The sequence below is a fragment of the Macaca nemestrina genome, chromosome 10 (assembly GCF_043159975.1).
Source record: "Macaca nemestrina isolate mMacNem1 chromosome 10, mMacNem.hap1, whole genome shotgun sequence".
NCBI classification, from domain to species: domain Eukaryota; kingdom Metazoa; phylum Chordata; class Mammalia; order Primates; family Cercopithecidae; genus Macaca; species Macaca nemestrina.
Genome location: NC_092134.1, coordinates 73986754 through 74004331, shown reverse-complemented (window position 1 = coordinate 74004331; position 17578 = coordinate 73986754). Strand labels below are relative to the sequence as shown.

The 17578-nt window shown below is 37.4% G+C and overlaps 1 pseudogene; it reads left to right on the top strand.

Annotated features, from left to right (window-relative positions):
* Positions 1 to 13428: 13428 nt before the first annotated feature.
* On the top strand, positions 13429 to 16803 carry LOC139356482 (uncharacterized; annotated as a pseudogene).
* Positions 16804 to 17578: the final 775 nt, after the last annotated feature.

Below are 17578 nucleotides of genomic sequence, written 5' to 3'. Positions count from 1 at the left end.
ATGTGCCTGTAATCCCAGCTACTCAGGAGGCTGAGGCAAGAGAATCTCTTGAACCCAGGAGGCGAAGGTTGCAGTGAGCCGAGATCGTGCCATTGCACGCCAGCCTGGGTTGACACAGTGAGACTGTGTCTCAAAACAAAACAAAACGAAACAAAACAAAACAAAACAAAAACCAAAAAGCACATCCTAGCTGGCCTGTGTACTACAAGAGACCAATTTGAAACCTAGGTGCTATTCCATACCACAGTTCTGTTCCCAAAGCTTTTGCAGTTTTGATTCTAGTTGGTTTTACACATGCACCACTTGGGGATGAGCTTAATATTTCGTACACAAATTTAAAGAATTATTTCCACCAGCTCCTTTATTATTATTATTATTTCAATTTCCTCTTGCACTCCAGCTGAAAGGGGTAAGGGTGCCATGTTTCGGACTGCCATTTGTTTTGTTCAGGGCAGGAGAAGTCAACAGGGATTTTCCTCATAGTCCCCATGTTCCACTCTCTACAAGACTTTACCTTTTGATTACAAACAACTTAATTTATTTGTCAAAACACGAATATCCATGGTTTCTCTTTTTGTCTTACAATCCTTCTCATCAATGCCTTGTGGATGCTTCCGACTGCTGGAAGACAGGCTCAAAATACACATGAAAGAAAGAAAGCACGCATCGATTGATGTTTTAAAACTTCATCACATTACACTTCTTCAGGCCATTCTTAATTTAGATTGCCAATTAGCTATGAAAATGTATGTTTTTGATTGCTATGCACAGCATTGACTTTCTGTTTGCATTATTGTTGACAGATCACCCAGGATGTTTGCTCTAATAAGTACTTGCTGCTTTTCACGCCAAAGCTTTCCCTGGAGTTGTGTTGTGAAGTGTATAGTTATAAAACTTTAGTAGCTTTACTCAGAAACAATGATGTAATTGAGGATTGCGCTCAGATTCAGTATTTGGACACAAATAAGTCACAGATGTGATTAATAAATTAGTGTTTTAGTAGGAAAAAACAAGGATTTCCAGGTTATGCAGACCTGTTTTCAAATCCCAGCTTGGCACTATAAGTTTGAGGAAGGTTATTACTCCCTGAGACCCTGTTTCATCGTTTAGGATAAGAGATAACCACAACCAGGAAAGGACTGTGGGCCTAATTAACATTTTATACAAAGAGGCCATTAGGGACACTTCTTGATGTAAGAACTATCAATTTACTTCTTTACCAGGCGCAAAAAGAAGAAAATGACATTAAGAATTGGTAGTAATGTAATTCTAGTAAAAGCTAAATTTAAATTTTAATATAAAAATTATGATCTAAGAAAGAGAAATATTTCAGACCAAAAGAAACTTTCTAACCCAACTTCTCATTTTACATATAGCAAAACTGAGGCTCCACTGGGTTAAGAGACTTGTCTAGTGCATTTCAAGTGTCCAGAGACAAATCTGAGGCCAGAATTCTAATCTCCTCGTCAGTAGGCTAGTAGACCTTAACACCATGGCACAAATATCTCTCATAAAACTCTCTAAAGTGGAATATATTATATAAATGGATCTTTACAGCAGACCCTAACATGCTGTAAAATGTAAACAGGACATATAAACTAAAACTCTAAGGCATCACTAATTATTATCATTAACTGATATGCTAACCACAAGAAACATCAAACATTTAAGTAAAAGCATTACTTGTTTTAGAACACAGGAGCTTCTGGGGATGAAATAGATGATTTGAGTCATTTGAAAAGGCTATCTTGGGAAATTCAAGTGGATGCTTTTTATATTTGTAGACAAATATTCTTATAGCAAAGGAACCTTAAAAATTATTTCATTGAATATTTATTTATAAACATCATTACTAGGTATGGATGTTTGATTGCATCTTTAGGATTTGGAGAGGAATTGACAAGAGAAAGTTTTGTAATATATATTCTGGACTAGCTTGACATTTTACAGAAAATCTTTTTAAATTTCTTCCAACTTATAGAGAATCTGGTACCTCAAACAAATGATATCTCTTTATTTTAGCCTTATAGACAAAGATGGAAGAGAAACCATACTTACTATCCTTTCTGCTCATTCTCCCACCCATGTCATAGGAATATACACATTCAATTTTCAGATAATTTTATTATCAGGATGTATGTAACTTTTGGCTAGGATTGTGTTCATGTTTTCTCCTGGAATATGACTTAGTTTTGATGCTAGCTCTTGCCCTGAAGCGAGAGGACACTAAATCTAAAGCTAGATGGGTTGTTCATACACGACGACCAAATGTAAGTCTTTGTTTCCAGGTCTCTGATTGGGCAGTATTGTCCAGCTCTGACCCAAACCGTTTTCCATGGATCAGAACAGATCCAATTGCTTCCTAGTCCCTAATCCCGAAGGCTGTCACTTCACTTACAGGAGGAGGCTTGTTTCCCACTGTTGTTTCCTCCTAAGACCCAGGCAGAAAAAAATCTAGTTCATAGATGTGCCTATAGTTATCTTCATTAAGTCAGAGTTTTTTGCTTAGATTATACTGACCAGTGCAATTGGTACAATTTTACCTTTCTTTCATGGTTCATATTTGATCCAAAACACCCTTTTGGAACTCTGACATTAGTGGTACTTTCAGCTCTGTTTTTCAAAGGGAAGAAAAATCAAAACAATTTTTTTTTTTGACAAACAGCTTACTTTCCCCTTTTTATTTTCCAAGATTAGATAATCACAAACAAAACCTTAGTTACTCATTCAAATAAAAAAGACTGCATTTGTGTTTATGTTTATTTTTAATTCTCTATGACATTCAACTCTCTTTAAAAAAGTTGATCACTCTAGCCCTCACACCAATGGGCTCCCATGTGGCATGTGTTCTGTTGTAGCAATTATTTGAGTGATGTTTATCAAAAGTCCCAATTTGAATCTCTTTTGTGTTCAGTTTAGCATTGAGGACTACATGGCTATACCTGGCATTCTTGCAGGTTGGCTGTTCAAAGGCCTTGTTTAGATGAAAACCATGAAACACATACCCTACAAGAAGAAAAAGTAAAAGTGCACAGTCTGTTTGAAAAGCAGTAGTTTCCTGCTAGAAGGCAAATTTGAATACAACTTGGTATTAGTCACTCAAGTTGTCCTCCAGTTGGCCCTTACAAATTCATGCCTTGATTCTTGGGCAAAAAGGCCAATAATAAAAGAGTAGATGAAAACTAAAAAATGCCTCTTCTTTAAAACCTGCACAAAATATTGAAAGCATGGAGCATCAGAAATGTTGGTGTCAGCAGTTATAAAGGCAAGGAGGGGTGATGCCATTGTACTGGCAAGCATGAGAAATGGTACCAGAAGTACAGACAGCTATGCAGGACCTAGCTTTCTGTCAGTGACTGTTGAAATGTAGAAATTGGCAGGCACTGGTCCCCATGGTGGCACCTTCAGTGGCCATCTGCAATAGTATTTCTGGTAGCACCACCAGTGAGCAGCATCAGCATGTCATATTCAGAAGGCAGGGAACAAGAGACAGGCTGCTTTGGGACAGGCCCTGGATGACCGCCAACATTGGTAGCAAAGCCTTCTGTGTGCTTTGGCTTTACAGTTCAAATTTCTTTTCTGAAGAATAGAGCGACAGCCATCAGAATTAGCTGAGGCAGAAGAGGAGGCAAAATGGTAATCTGGAAGGTTGGTTTATGGAAAATTCATTAGGCATTCCTTGGGAAATGTCAACTGTGTGGTAGAATTTGAAGAAAACTATTTTCACTAATAGAAAGTAAGGAAAATCTAGTAAAATGCTGGTTTTGTGACTGCTTACCCCCCCATCCCCCTGAAGGCTGGTGTGACCAGAGAAAAATAGATCGCATTTGCTCAAACGGTTATTAAATAACTCTTGTTCTCAAAGATAGCTTTAGAGAGAAAAAGAATGTACAAAATACCACTTGAGAGATGTGTAATTTGAAAAGAAAAAGAATGGTTGTTCTTTTTTGATTTGCTGTTGTTGGGGTAATTTCAGACTATTTTAAAATATTCACTGGTAGTCTCCTAATTCTTTTTTGTGCAGATGCTGCTAAATGGGGAAATAAATGTATTGAGTTGTCTGAACTGTAACTTGAGTCCTGTACCCCAAAGACACATACAAGAACATTATATTTTTATTTTCTCTCTTAAAACCCAAATAACTACCTCTTCCATTCTCCAAAGAAGTATGCATCAGGGAGTCTGAATCACATGACAAAAAAATGTGTATATGCTTGCTTTTCCAAATAAAGGTAAGAAAATCACTTGAAATCAAAGACATCTTTTCATAATAAATTCCCTTCAGGCATTTTAAGTGTTTACCATCTTGTGGCGGAAAAAAAGGTAGAATGAAGTAGGTGACACATTGAAAATGAAGCAGTTCCATTTGGAAACATACACTGCCAACAGGATTTATCATTTTCAACTTTTACGGAGGGAGTTGAGCACAATATCTTAGTGAATATCTTTCTTTCTCTGCACAAACCCCATTTCTCTGTCCTACAGACAGTATTAGCAGCTCCTGTCTACTGAAGATCAAAAATGAAGATAAAACATCTCTGAAGCAAATAAAATCGATGAATAAAGAAGTTTTGATTTACAGTTCAAATTCAACTTTCCTTGACACATCTGGTGAGGTATTCCCAGCTGCATTTCCCCCCCGCAGGGCTTGTTAACTGCTCTTCTGAACTAAGATGCATCTGAAAGTCTGTGTTCTCTCTTTGAAGGGACATAATAAATACCGACTGGTCATCCTCATTGTTATATGGTTACTGAATACAAATACAGTGGTTTTCATTGGAAAATGTGAGTGTTCTAACCAGGTTATTACAACTTCTGCAACCACGAGAGTGACCATGTTGGCAGGGATTTTCTGAAACAAACAAACAATATCTCGCCATAGATGCTAGATATGCAGATCAGTCTAGGAAAAACACATACATTTTTGCACTCTCTCTCTCACACACATACACACACACACAAACACACACAAAGTGATATATGTATGTAGACATGTGTAGAGATGATAGATACATAGAAGGAACTAGATTGATAGATGTACAGAGAGAGATTAATAAATGAAATGAGACACTCTGTAAAATGAACACATACATGATAAATATTAGGAAATACAAATTTGCATAATTCTAAGGAACACTTGCAATTTTGACATATACCAAAGTATTCACTTGTAATCAAAGAAATATGTTTGTGTATATTTAAGGTAATCCAGCAAATGTACCCCACTTTCTCATCTGATCTCACTTGGTGAGAAATAGATAATAGTGAAGCAAACAGCAAAGCACTGTGTCCTTAAACATTTCAAGAATATGGTGTGTGAGACTCACATGGGAATTATCATCACATTTTGTAAAACTGAACCCCAGTGTTAAACAAAGCTTTTCTATCCAGCCACAAGCAATGCTGTGTGCTTTAAGCTCCCTGAGGGAGTGCTCTTGGAACTCTCAGAATTATATTCAAGGTTGCTATGTTCAATAATCCAATATGTCCTACTCCGTGACATTCCTTGCAAAGAAATGCAATAAGCATAGTTTAAGTCTTTCCTCACCCAGAGCAGCTCTCAAAAGACTGCCCTTCCCAGAGCCTTCTGAAAGGCAGTAAGTAAGCTTTTTCTACCACAAGACCCCACCCCAATGGCTAACTGCATCAAGAGTGGCCCTAACACAATGGTGACCATCTGTATACTCCTTGCTTACTTAATTGTTATTTGTAAGGCTTGGATCAAGACAGATGAGATCAGTGATTTGGAGCTCTGTGAAGAATTTTCATGGAGACTGAGAAACTGTGTAGTTTAGGTGTGGTGGGTCATCATCATAAAGGATTCCTTGATTTTGAGCAAAGCCCTTGAATCTTTGCTCAGCTTTGCTCAAAGTTAAGAAACTTCGAGAGGGAAGATGGACCTCAGAAAACCAACATGAGATTCTTTTTTCTATACACACAAGGAAAATATAGTTTTATGTTCTCTGAAGAATATTGTACTGTTTTTAAGCAAATTAGCAAGTCAATGAACATAATCCTAAAAAACATATATCTGAAATTGATGACATTTAAAAAGTTAGATTTTTAATTTTACATTACAATTAATTATATTATTTAACAGAACAATATTTAAAAACTCACCACTCTTCATTGACCTTTAAATTGAGTCAAATGTGTCTCAGATTCTTTACATGTAAAGAAAAATAAGCGACCTCATTTTTCTCCTTGAGGTATGGATGTTACTTAACAAACACTATTAAGGAATCAACTGCAAACCAGAATAATTTAACTTCTTTTTTCAGGCACTGAATTGCCCTTTAAAAATGATAATTGGTGAGTTAAATAAAAATTCATATAAGCTTGCCCTTTACATAGCTGTCTATCAATATTTGTTAAGTTTTTATGTAATAAAATGTTCTTGGCATTTCTGTAGCATATCATATGCCAATGATTTTCAAAATGTGATAGCTAATTTTATGTAGAGTATTTTTTTAAAGAAAAACCCTATTAGCTGAATAATCATCATTATGAACAATAATTGCAGGAACAAAAAAGAAAAAAATTATTTCAAAATTTAGTAAATTAAAAATAAGTGAACATCTGACTTGGTGATGTAAGAAAATTAGGCTTAGTGTATCAAAATTTGGGAAGAGGTGTATGATTACAACTTGGATGTTGGGAACATTCTATAAAATATTCATTGATTTTATCAAGCACGTTTTTCAGAAACTCTCTAAAGTTTATGTATCAACAGTTAGTATTTTAGGTTTATAAATGGAAATATATAGAGAAAAATACATCCTACTTTTTGCTATGATGATTACAAACTGTTAGAAGAGCTTTTAAATCCCTAGGTTTTTCTGGGATCTTGGTTTACATATGACATTTTTATTTTTCCGTACAGATCTTCTAAAATAGTAATTTAGTTTTCTCTCCTTTTTTGTTTAGTATATCCAACAAGGACATTCAGAGATTTCTACCTACTGCTTTTAAAATAAACGACATCCTAAAATATGCTTACCTAAAGGCAACAAGGACACAATGAGACAAAAATGAGAGATTTTGCTTTTAGTTACATATGGAAAATCATTTTTTTCAATTATTAAATCAGTAATTTTGGCTATTTTAGAAAAGTAATAAGGCTATATTTTATAACTGAGGGATCTGTAAGAAAAATTTGCTTTTCAGAGTCTGTAAAATAGAATGATAAATACAACTTTAATCAGAACTCTGTATGTAGGATTATTATTAAAAACTTTTAACCTAAAACTTTAGTTGTTCTTGAGAGAATCATAACATGTATATTCTGCATTTCAAGAAATTTAAAAAACAACCAGATAGATTCATGTATTACAAATTTTTGTATCTATACCAGTAAGTACATCAAGTGGAAATGAAGAGGTTGATAAATTAGAACACATTATTTAATCCACAACTTCAATTCACATATATTTCTTTTTATTTTTATCATACTTTTATCTTATACATTGACCATCAAAATTTATATTTTAATCAATATTTTAACGTAATCTCCTATTACTTTGCCATCTAAAAATTAACATTTTTGTCATGGCTTGACTTTTAGTCTAGTATTGTTCAATTTGATTTTAACATTAAATTTACATTCACTAGAGAATGAGAACTAGGATGCACATTTAGCATATCTCATATAGGGTACTATTAGAATACTTAAGTAAAGTACCACTTAAATGTTAATATTGTCTTTCTTATATATATTACAAAATCCAAACTCCTAATAAAGTTTCAGAAATAACTTTATAAAACCAAGAATGATATTTGAAATTGTTGCATTGATAGAATGTCATTGATATGACATATATAATCAATATAGTTTAACTGGTGAAGGATGCAGTGTAATAAAGAGAAGGCTTTTAGCTTTATGCAGGTTAAGGAATAAATTCCTTGTGGCAAATGTATTGGAAATAATGTCTGACTTGATGAATTGTTGTTTAAATAACTAGTTGGTGACTATTTTGTAAGTAACTGGCAAAGTGACAAGTTTGAGTTAGACAGTCACTTACTTAGAACTGCTACCTACCTGCGCACTGGAGGGTACTGTTTGCTTTTCTTAAACAGATGTTTTGATTCACTAGAGTAGCATAATTAAGTATGCATACACTAAATATGTGTGAGGTTCCAACATGTACTGATTGCTCCAACCTTTTTAATAATGCTCAAAAAATGAACAAATGACTGAAGATATCACTTCTATTTTCTGGAAGAGATTATAGAGAATTGGAATAATTTATTTTTAAAATGTTTGGTAGAATTCACCAGTGAAACTACTTGGGCCAGATGTTTCTGTTTAGAAAGATTATTAGTAATTGATTCAAATCTCTAACAGATATAACCTAACAGATACAAGGTAGGAATCAATTGTAACAGATAATTGATTCCTACCTGTGTGAAATTTGAGATTGTGTCTTTCAAGGAATTGATCTCTTTCATCTAAGTCATTGAATTTATGAGAACAAAGTTTTTCAAAAATAGTTCTTCATTATCATTTCCATGTCCATAACATCAGTAATGTCTTCTCTTTCTCACTTCTCACTTTTATTTTTGTTAGCCTGACTAAAACTAAAGGTTTATCAATTGTTTTGATCTTTGTTTTTCTTCCCCCGACCGCTGCCCCAGACAGAGTCATGCTCTGTTGCCCAGGCTGGAGCACAGTGGCAGGATCTCAGCTCCCTGCAACCTCCACCTCCCAGTTTCAAAGCAATTCTCCTGCCTCAGCCTCCCCAGTAGCTGGGATTAAAAGCATCTGCCACCATGCCTGGCTAATTTTTGTATTCTTAGTAGAGACCAGGTTTCACCATGTTGACCAGACTGGTCTCAAACTCTTGACCTCATGATCCACTCACCTTGGCCTCCCAAAGTGCTGGGATTACAGGAGTGAGTCACCACACCTGGCCCTGTTTTGATCTTTTTGAAATGACAGCTTTTGGTTTTATTGTTTGTTTTGTTTTGTTTTGTTTTCTGTTGATTTCTTGTTTCCAATTTTATTTAATTCTGCTCTAATAAAATGTTTTTTCTGTTTACCGTGGACCTAAATTGTCCTTCTTTTTTCTAGTTTCCTAAAATGATAGCTTAAATTATTTATTTCTGATCTTTTTTCTTTTTGAATATATGCAGTCAATGCTGTACATTTCTTTCTAAACACTACTTTCACTGCATCCCACAGATTCTGATAACCCTTGTTTTTATCTTAAAATACTTCAAAATTTTTTAAAATTTCTCTTGGGACTTCTTCTTCCATCCAGGTGCTATAGTGGAATTATTTAATCTCCAAGTTATTTGAGATTTTTCAGGTATCCTTCTGTCATTCAGTTCTAGTTTACTTCCATTTGGTTCCACTCCCTTCCACCTTGAATTTTTTCAGTGGAATCCCCGTCCTTGCTCCTATAGAGGTAAAAAGTAACCCCAATCCCCAGCTTTTTAAAATATTTTCCCTGTTTTGATTTTCTGCGATTTGAATATGATTTGCCTAGAGGTATTTTGTTTTTGTATTTATCCTGCTTGGTGTTCTATGAGCTTCCTGGATCTGTGATTTGGTGTTTATCATTAACTTTTAGAAATTCTCAGTCACTATCACTTCAAATACTTCTTCTGTTCCTTTACCACTTTCTTCTCCTTCTGATATTCCTGTTACAGGTATGTTACACCTTTTGCAATTGTCCCATAGCTCTTAAATTTTCTATTCTGTCTTGTTCATTTTTTTTCATTTTGTATTTCAGTTTTGGAAGTTTCTATTGGCATTTCTTTGAGTCACTGATTCTTTACTTGGCTTTATCAAGTCTACTGGTAAGCCATCAAAGATGGTCTTTATTTTTTCTTACAGTGTTTTTGACTTATAGCATTCTCTTTTGATTCTTAGTTTCAATATTTCTTCTTAAATTACCCATCTGTTCTTGCATGTTGTTCACTTTTCCCATTAGAGGCCTTAGCATGTTAATGTCATTAAACAAATAATTAAACAAAGAACAAAAACAATAAGCTCCTGGAGTGAGATTTGGAAGGTAGATATCAGTATCCGGAGGGTTGTAATAGTGTAACTAACCTGTCCAAGTTTTAACAACAAAAATTATAAGACATGCAAAGAAACAAGAAAATGTGATCTATATACAGGAAAAAGAGCAGAAAAAAATAAACTGTCTATGAGATTCCAGATGAAGATTTAATAGACTAAGACTTGAAAGCAGCCATCATAAATATGTTTAAATAACTAAACATGCTTAAAGAAGTTAGAAAAGGTATAATGACAATGTGATTGTAAATTAGTGCTGCAGCTTTTGAAAACAGCTTGGCAGTTCCTTAACCTAATAAACATTAAGTTTCCATATGACCCAAAAACTCCATCCTACATAAATATCAAGAGTAATGGAAATGTGTCCAGACAAAAACTTGTACATGAATGTTCAAAGCAACTTTATTTATATTTGCCAAAAATGGAAATAACTCAAATGTTCACCAACTGATAAATGGATACATAAGATATATTTTTAATAATATAAAAATATAATGATATATTTATATAGGGTATTCAGCAATTACAAGCTGAATGATTGGTACAATGAATTACTGATACATAAATCAACATAAATGAACTTTGAAAATGCTATGCCAGTGAAAGAAGGCAGGCATAAAAGACAGCATATTTTATTATTCCATTTATATGAAGTGCCCAGAATAGGTAAATCTATAGAAACAGAAAGTATATTATCTTTTAATTAGGGCTGGGGTAGAGATATCAGGGGGAAATTGGGAATAATTGCTAAAAGGTAGAGGATTTCTCTTTGAGTTATTAGAAATATTCTAAAATTGATTGTGTGACGGTCACACAATTCTGTGACTATACTAAATACCACTTAAATATATACTTTAAGTGGGTAAATTGTATGAAATGTGAGCTATATCTCAATGAAACTGTTACAAAGAAAGAGATCAAGAACATGAGTTAACAAGGAAGTAAGAGAGAGAGAGAAAGAGAGAGAGAAATGAAAGAACCAGAATTTAACCTTCTTATATGGAGGCACCCAACTCTGAGTATATTATTTTCTCTTTGGTGAAGAAAACCTAACAAACTCCCTAAGCTTTAGCTTTCCCTTTGGCAAGGTGAATATAAAGTGTCTAAGGCATGAGGCCTTGTCCAGGAGATACAACTTCAAAATCACTACTTATTTTACACTTGGGCAAGGTCCATAAAGGATAACTATTTTTTCCTGGGTGTTGTGTACAGATATGTGGTTCATGGGTTTGTACGCATATCAAGCGATAATGAAGAGAGGCAAGCAGGAGGCAGTGAATGCAGCCAATGTCAATGGAAGCATTGCTTACCAGCATAAAGTAGCCAAATATAAAGTATATTCCAGGTTAGACTGATAAGAAATAGGTTTAAAAAGTCAGACATATCTAAACTGTTGGCCCTGAAAAGAGTGTTTCATAGAGTAACTAACTCTATGATTGTTACATGTGCCCAATCCTTAAGACAATTCCTCCTTTGACTAGAGGAATAATTTAATTCTAGCTTCTGAATTTACATTGTTTATTAATAAAATTCAGTTGCCATTGTCTCTTGAAATTAAGAAAGAAAAGACATTGTGAATGTCCTAACCCATAATCTGTTGCTATTCTAAGGGCCTACCCAAGATTTCCATTTGTTGGAAAGGCCTTCTTTTTTTAGAATTAATTCTGTTTCTAAGTTTATGATTTCTCTGAACTATCCATTTTACTTGTATCTCATCGTCCTTGACTATCATTTTTCCTCTGTTTTCACTTATATAAACATAAAATTTATTCTCTTTATAAGGTTCTTGAGCCACACACACTCACAAACATTGGAACAAATTTCACACAAAACTCTTGTGGCAAGAGCAGATTTCACTAATGGCTTGAAGAAAATGGTGAGGTTTTATATCATGAAGTTACTCATCCCTTTTCCCCTCTAGACTCTCTGATAAAAACCCACCTTTTCCTCTTTGCTAGTCCCTACCCTTAGGTACCCTTGAAGGTATGCAAATCACCTTATTGTGCAGAGCAATTTAGTTCTCTGAATGCTTGGTGAGACTCCAGGCATAATTTCGCATATCCAAAGACTCAGTGCCTTTGCTGAAACAAGGGGCTATTCTTTCCTTTCCATTCTTTCCTTTCCGTAGGAAAAGCTGGCAGAGGTTTTGACATTTCACTTTTTCCTATTCTCCCATCTTAGTCAGTCTCTGAATAAAAGGGAGTAGTATGGAGATTTATTTTCCCTTTAAAATGTGTTATTTCTTTATCAGAATGAAGTGGTCATCACCAGTTAGATTTTTAAATATTTTCTTAATTGTTATAAATATCTAAAATCTTTTTTTCAAATTTCCCTCTATAATTAAGGCCAGATTTCTTCATCAATGTTTACAAACTTTATCAGAGGTGCATTATTCCAAAATACGTGCCACTCCACAAACCAATTGTAGAAATGTAATGTGTGGAGCAGTACTGATAATTCTTGTTCTGAGAATTATGCTTTTCCCCTTTTTGAAATTCACTGCACATGCATACACACACAGTGCATAGGAGTCCAGAGGGCTTCTAAACTATTTTAAAATGGAAAAATATTTACATAGGTTGTCATTAAAATCATTAACTCATGCCACCAGTTTTCACTGGCATCTTTACTAATAGATAAAGAGAATCCTACAGCCACACAGACATTTCTGTGATGGGGATTTTCGAGGGAAAGGCTGGCCTGCAAAAGCAAGAACACTCTGAGTGTGGAAGATGTGAAGAACAGAAAATGAGTATCATGTATGGAAAAGAGGATGCACTGGAGTGCTATAATTTTCCTATATCCTCTTGAGAGACAGGACTAGCTGGATTTCCTAGGCCGACTAAGAATCCCTAAGCCTAGCTGGGAAGGTGACCACTTCCACCTTTAAACACAGGGCTTGCAACTTAGCCCACACCTGACCAATCAGAGAGCTCACTAAAATGATAATAGGCAGAAACAGGAGGTAAAAAAAATAGCCAATCATCTATTGCCTGAGAGCACAGTGGGAGGGACAAGGATCGGGATATAAACCCAGGCATTGGAGCCATCAATGGCAACCCCCTTTGGGTGCCATCCCTTTATATGGGAGCTCCGTTTTCACTCTATTTCACTCTATTAAATCTTGAAACTGCAGTCTTCTGGTCCATGTTTTGTTACAGCTTGAGCTGAGCTGTAGCTGGTTGTCCACTACTGCTGTTTGCCGCCATTGCAGTACCACCACTAACTTCTATCCCTCCGGATCCGGCAGGGTGTCCGCTGTGCTCCTGATCCAGCGAAGTGCTCATTGCCACTCCTGATCGAACTAAAGGCTTGTGCATTGTTCCTGCATGGCTAAGTGCCTGGATTCGTCCTAATTGAGCTGAACACTAGTCACTGGGTTCCACAGTTCTCTTCCGTGACCCATGGCTTATAATAGAGCTATAACACTCACTACATGGCCCAAGATTCCATTCCTTGGCATCTGTGAGGCCAAGAACCCCAGATCAGAGAACATGAGGCTTGCTACCATCTTGGAAGTGGTCCACCGCCATTTTGGAAGCAGCCCACTACCATCTTGGGAGCTCTGGGAGCAAGGACCCTCTGGTAGCATTTTGGTGACGACGAAGGGACCTCCAAAGCAGTGAGTAATATTGGACCACTTTCCCTTGCTATTCTTTCTTATCCTTCTTTAGAATTGGAGGAAAATACTGGGCACCTGTTGGCCAGTTAAAAACGATTAGCATGGCTGCCAGATTTAAGACTCAGGTGTAAGGCTATCTGGGGAAGGGCTAACAACCCCCAACCCTTCTGGGTTGGGAACGTTGGTCTGCCTGGAGCCAGCTTCCACTTTCAATTTTCTTGGGGGAGCCAAGGGCTGAGTAGAGGCAGAAAGTTGTTGTCCTGAACTCCCAGCAGTAGCTCGTGATGCAGCCAGAAGTCTCTACTCAACAGTCGCCCATACGTGTGCCCTACCTTTCCTTCTGACCCATACCTCCTGGGTCCCGACCATAACTTTCTTGAAAGTGTAGCCCCCAAATTCTCCTTACCTCTGAATCTACTTCCTCTGATCCCTGCCTCCTAGGTACTAATGGTTCAGACTTTCATTTCCTCCAGCAAGTTGTATCTCCAAAGTGATCTAAGGAAGCTCTAGGCTGCATCCTTGGGCATCTAGGCTATAAACCCAGGGAGTCTTATACCTGGTGTCCCTCCCGATTTAGGTATACAGCTCTTGACATGGGCAGTTATGTGGGACTCGTTCCCCACCACCCTTGCCAGGGCCCCAAGTTTGTAATGGCTAAGAGAGAGAGAGACAGAGAGAGAGAGAGAGATGGAGAGATACAGAGAGACAGAGATGGAGAGATGGAGAGAGATGGAGAGATGGAGAGAGAGAGAGAGAGATGGAGAGAGAGATGGAGAGAGACAAAGAGGGAGTCAAAGAGAAAAAGATAGAAATAGTAAACAAACAAACAAACAAAAAACAAAAAAAAGTGTGCCCTATTCCTTTAAAATCCAGGGTAAATTTAAAACCTGTAATTCATAATTGAAGGTCTTCTCCATGACCCTATAACGCTCCAATACTACCTTGTTTTCAGTGTAAACAAGGGTGTAGCCTGAGAACACTGAGACCACTGACAACCCATAGCTTTCCTATCAAAAATCCTTAACCCAGTAACACGCGGATGGGCCAAATGCATTCAGTCAGTAGTGGCAACTGCTTTGCTAACAGAAAAAAGTAGAAAAGTAACTTTTAGAGGAAACCTCATTGTGGGCACATCTCACCAGTTCAGAATTATTCTAAGTCAAAAAAGCAAAAAGGTAGCTTACTAACTCAAAAATCTTAAAGCATGGGGCTATTCTGTTAGAAAAGGGTAATGTAATTCCAACCACTGATAATTTCCTTAACCCAGAAGATTTCCTAACAGGGGATTTAAATCTTAATTACCATATAAAGGTCCGACCAGACCTAGGAGGAACTCCCTTCAGGACAGGACAATAGATGGTTCCTCCCAGGTGATTAAGAAAAAACCACAATGGGTATTCAGTAATTGATACGGAGACTCTTGTGGAAGCAGAGTTAGAAAAAATGCCTAATTGAGAAAAAAAAAAAACACAATGGGTATTCAGTAGTTGATATGGAGAATCTTGTGGAAGCAGAGTTAGAAAAAATGTCTAATTGAGAAAAAAACACAATGGATATTCAAGAGTTTATATGGAGAATCCTGTGGAAGCAGAGTTAGAAAAATTGCCTAATCATTGGTTTCCTCAAATATAAGAGCTGTTTGCACTTTACCAAGCTTTAAAGTACTTACAGAATCAAGACTATCTCAATCCTGACTCAAAAGGTTAGCTACACTCTCTCTCAAATGAATTTGCATAAGAACTGTTGTTTTAGGAATGCATCTTGATGGGGCAGCTAGGTTGTTATGCAATACTCAGGAACCCAGCCCAGCTCTAGAGCTCACCCCTGAGCGCAAAGGCAATGTGGGCATGCTGGTAAAGGACCACTAGAATCCAGCAGCCTGGACCCCTTTCTTTGTGGTCAAGAAAGGCGGGAAAACAAGTGTAGGACTGCTACATCGGTGAGCTGAGCTTAACTAATCTGATAAGCAGAGGTCCAGTTACACACCCGGGAAAGGAATAAGCATTAGGACCATAGAGGATGCTCTAGGACTAATGGTCATCTGAAAATGACTAGGGGTGCTGGCATCCCTATGTTCTTTTTTCAGATAGGAAACGTTCCCCCCAAGGAAAAAGTGCCCCTAAGATGTATTCTGGAAAATTAGGACCAATTTGACCCTCAGATGCTAAGAAAAAAATGGTTTATATTCTGCAGTACCACCTGGCCACAATATCCTCTTCAAGGGGGAGATACCTGGCCTCCTGAGGGAAGTATAAATTATAACACTACCTTACAGCTAGATCTCTTTTGTAGGAAAAAGGCAAATGGAGTAAAGTGCCATATGTACAAAATCTTTTCATTAACAGACAACTCAATTATGTAAAAAGTGTGATTTATGCTCTACAGGAAGCCCTCAGTCTACTTCCCTACCCCAGTATCTCCCCGGACTCCTACCCCAACTAATAAGGACCCCCCTTCAACCCAAACAGTCCAAAAGGAGATAGACAAAGGGGTAAACAATGAACCCAAGAGTGCCAATATTCCCCGATTATGCCCCCTCCAAGCAGTGGGAGGAGGAGAATTTGGCCCAGCCAGAGTGCCTGTATCTTTTTCTCTCTCAGACTTAAAGCAGATTAAAATAGACCTAGGTAAATTTTCAGAAAACCCTGAAGGCTATATTGATGTTTTACAAGGGTTAGGACAATCCTTTGATCTGACATGGAGAGATATAATGTAACTGCTAGATCAGACACTAACCGCAAATGAGAGAAGTGCTGCCATAACTGCAGCCTGAGAGTTTGGCGATCTCTGGTATCTCAGTCAGGTCAATGATAGGATGACAACAGAGGAAAGAGGACGATTCTCCACAGGCCAGCAGGCACTTCCCAGTGTAGACGCTCACTGGGACACAGAATCAGAACATGGCGATTGGTGCCGCAGACATTTGCTAACTTGCGTGCTAAAAGGACTAAGAAAAACTAGGAAGAAGCCTATGAATTATTCAGTGATGTCCACTATAACACAGGGAAGGGAAAAAAATTCTATTGCCTTTCTTGAGAGACTAAGGGAGGCGTTGAGGAAACATACCTCCCTGTCACCTGACTCTATTGAAGGCCAACTAATCTTAAAGGATAAGTTTATCACTCAGTCAGCTGCAGACATTAGAAAACAACTTTGAAAGTCCACCTTAGGCATGGAACAAAACTTAGAAACCCTATTGAACTTGGCAACCTCAGTTTTTTATAATAGAGATCAGGAGGAGCAGGCAGAACGGATTTAAAAAAAGGGCCACTGCTTTAGTCATGGCCCTCAGGCAAGTGGACTTTGGAGACTTTGGAAAAGGGAAAAGCTGGGCAAATCGAATGCCTAATGGGGCTTGCTTCCAGTGCGGTCTACAAGGACACTTTAAAAAAGATTGTCCAAGTAGAAGTAAACTGGCCCTCATCCATGCCCCTCATGTCAAAGGAATCACTGGAAGGCCCCCTGCCCCAGGGGACGAAGGTCCTCTGAATCAGAAGCCACTAACCAGATGATCCAGCAGCAGGACTGAGGGTGCCCAAGGCAAGTGCCACCCATGCCATCACCCTCACAGAGCCCGGGTATGCTTGACCATTGAGGGTCAAGAGGTTAACTATCTCCTGGACACTGGTGCAAACTTCTCAGTCTTACTCTCCTGTCCTGGACAACTGTCCTCCAAATCTGTCACTATCCGAGGGGTCCTAGGACAGCCAGTCACTAGATACTTCTCCCCAGCCACTAAGTTGTGACTGGGGAAATTTACCCTTTTCACATGCTTTTCTAATTATGCCTGAAAGTCTCACTCCCTTGTTAGGGAGAGACATTCTAGCAAAAGCAGGGGCCATTATACACCTGAACATAGGAGAAGGAACACCTGTTTGTTGTCCCTGCTTGAGGAAGGAATTAATCCTGAAGACTGGGCAACAGAAGGACAA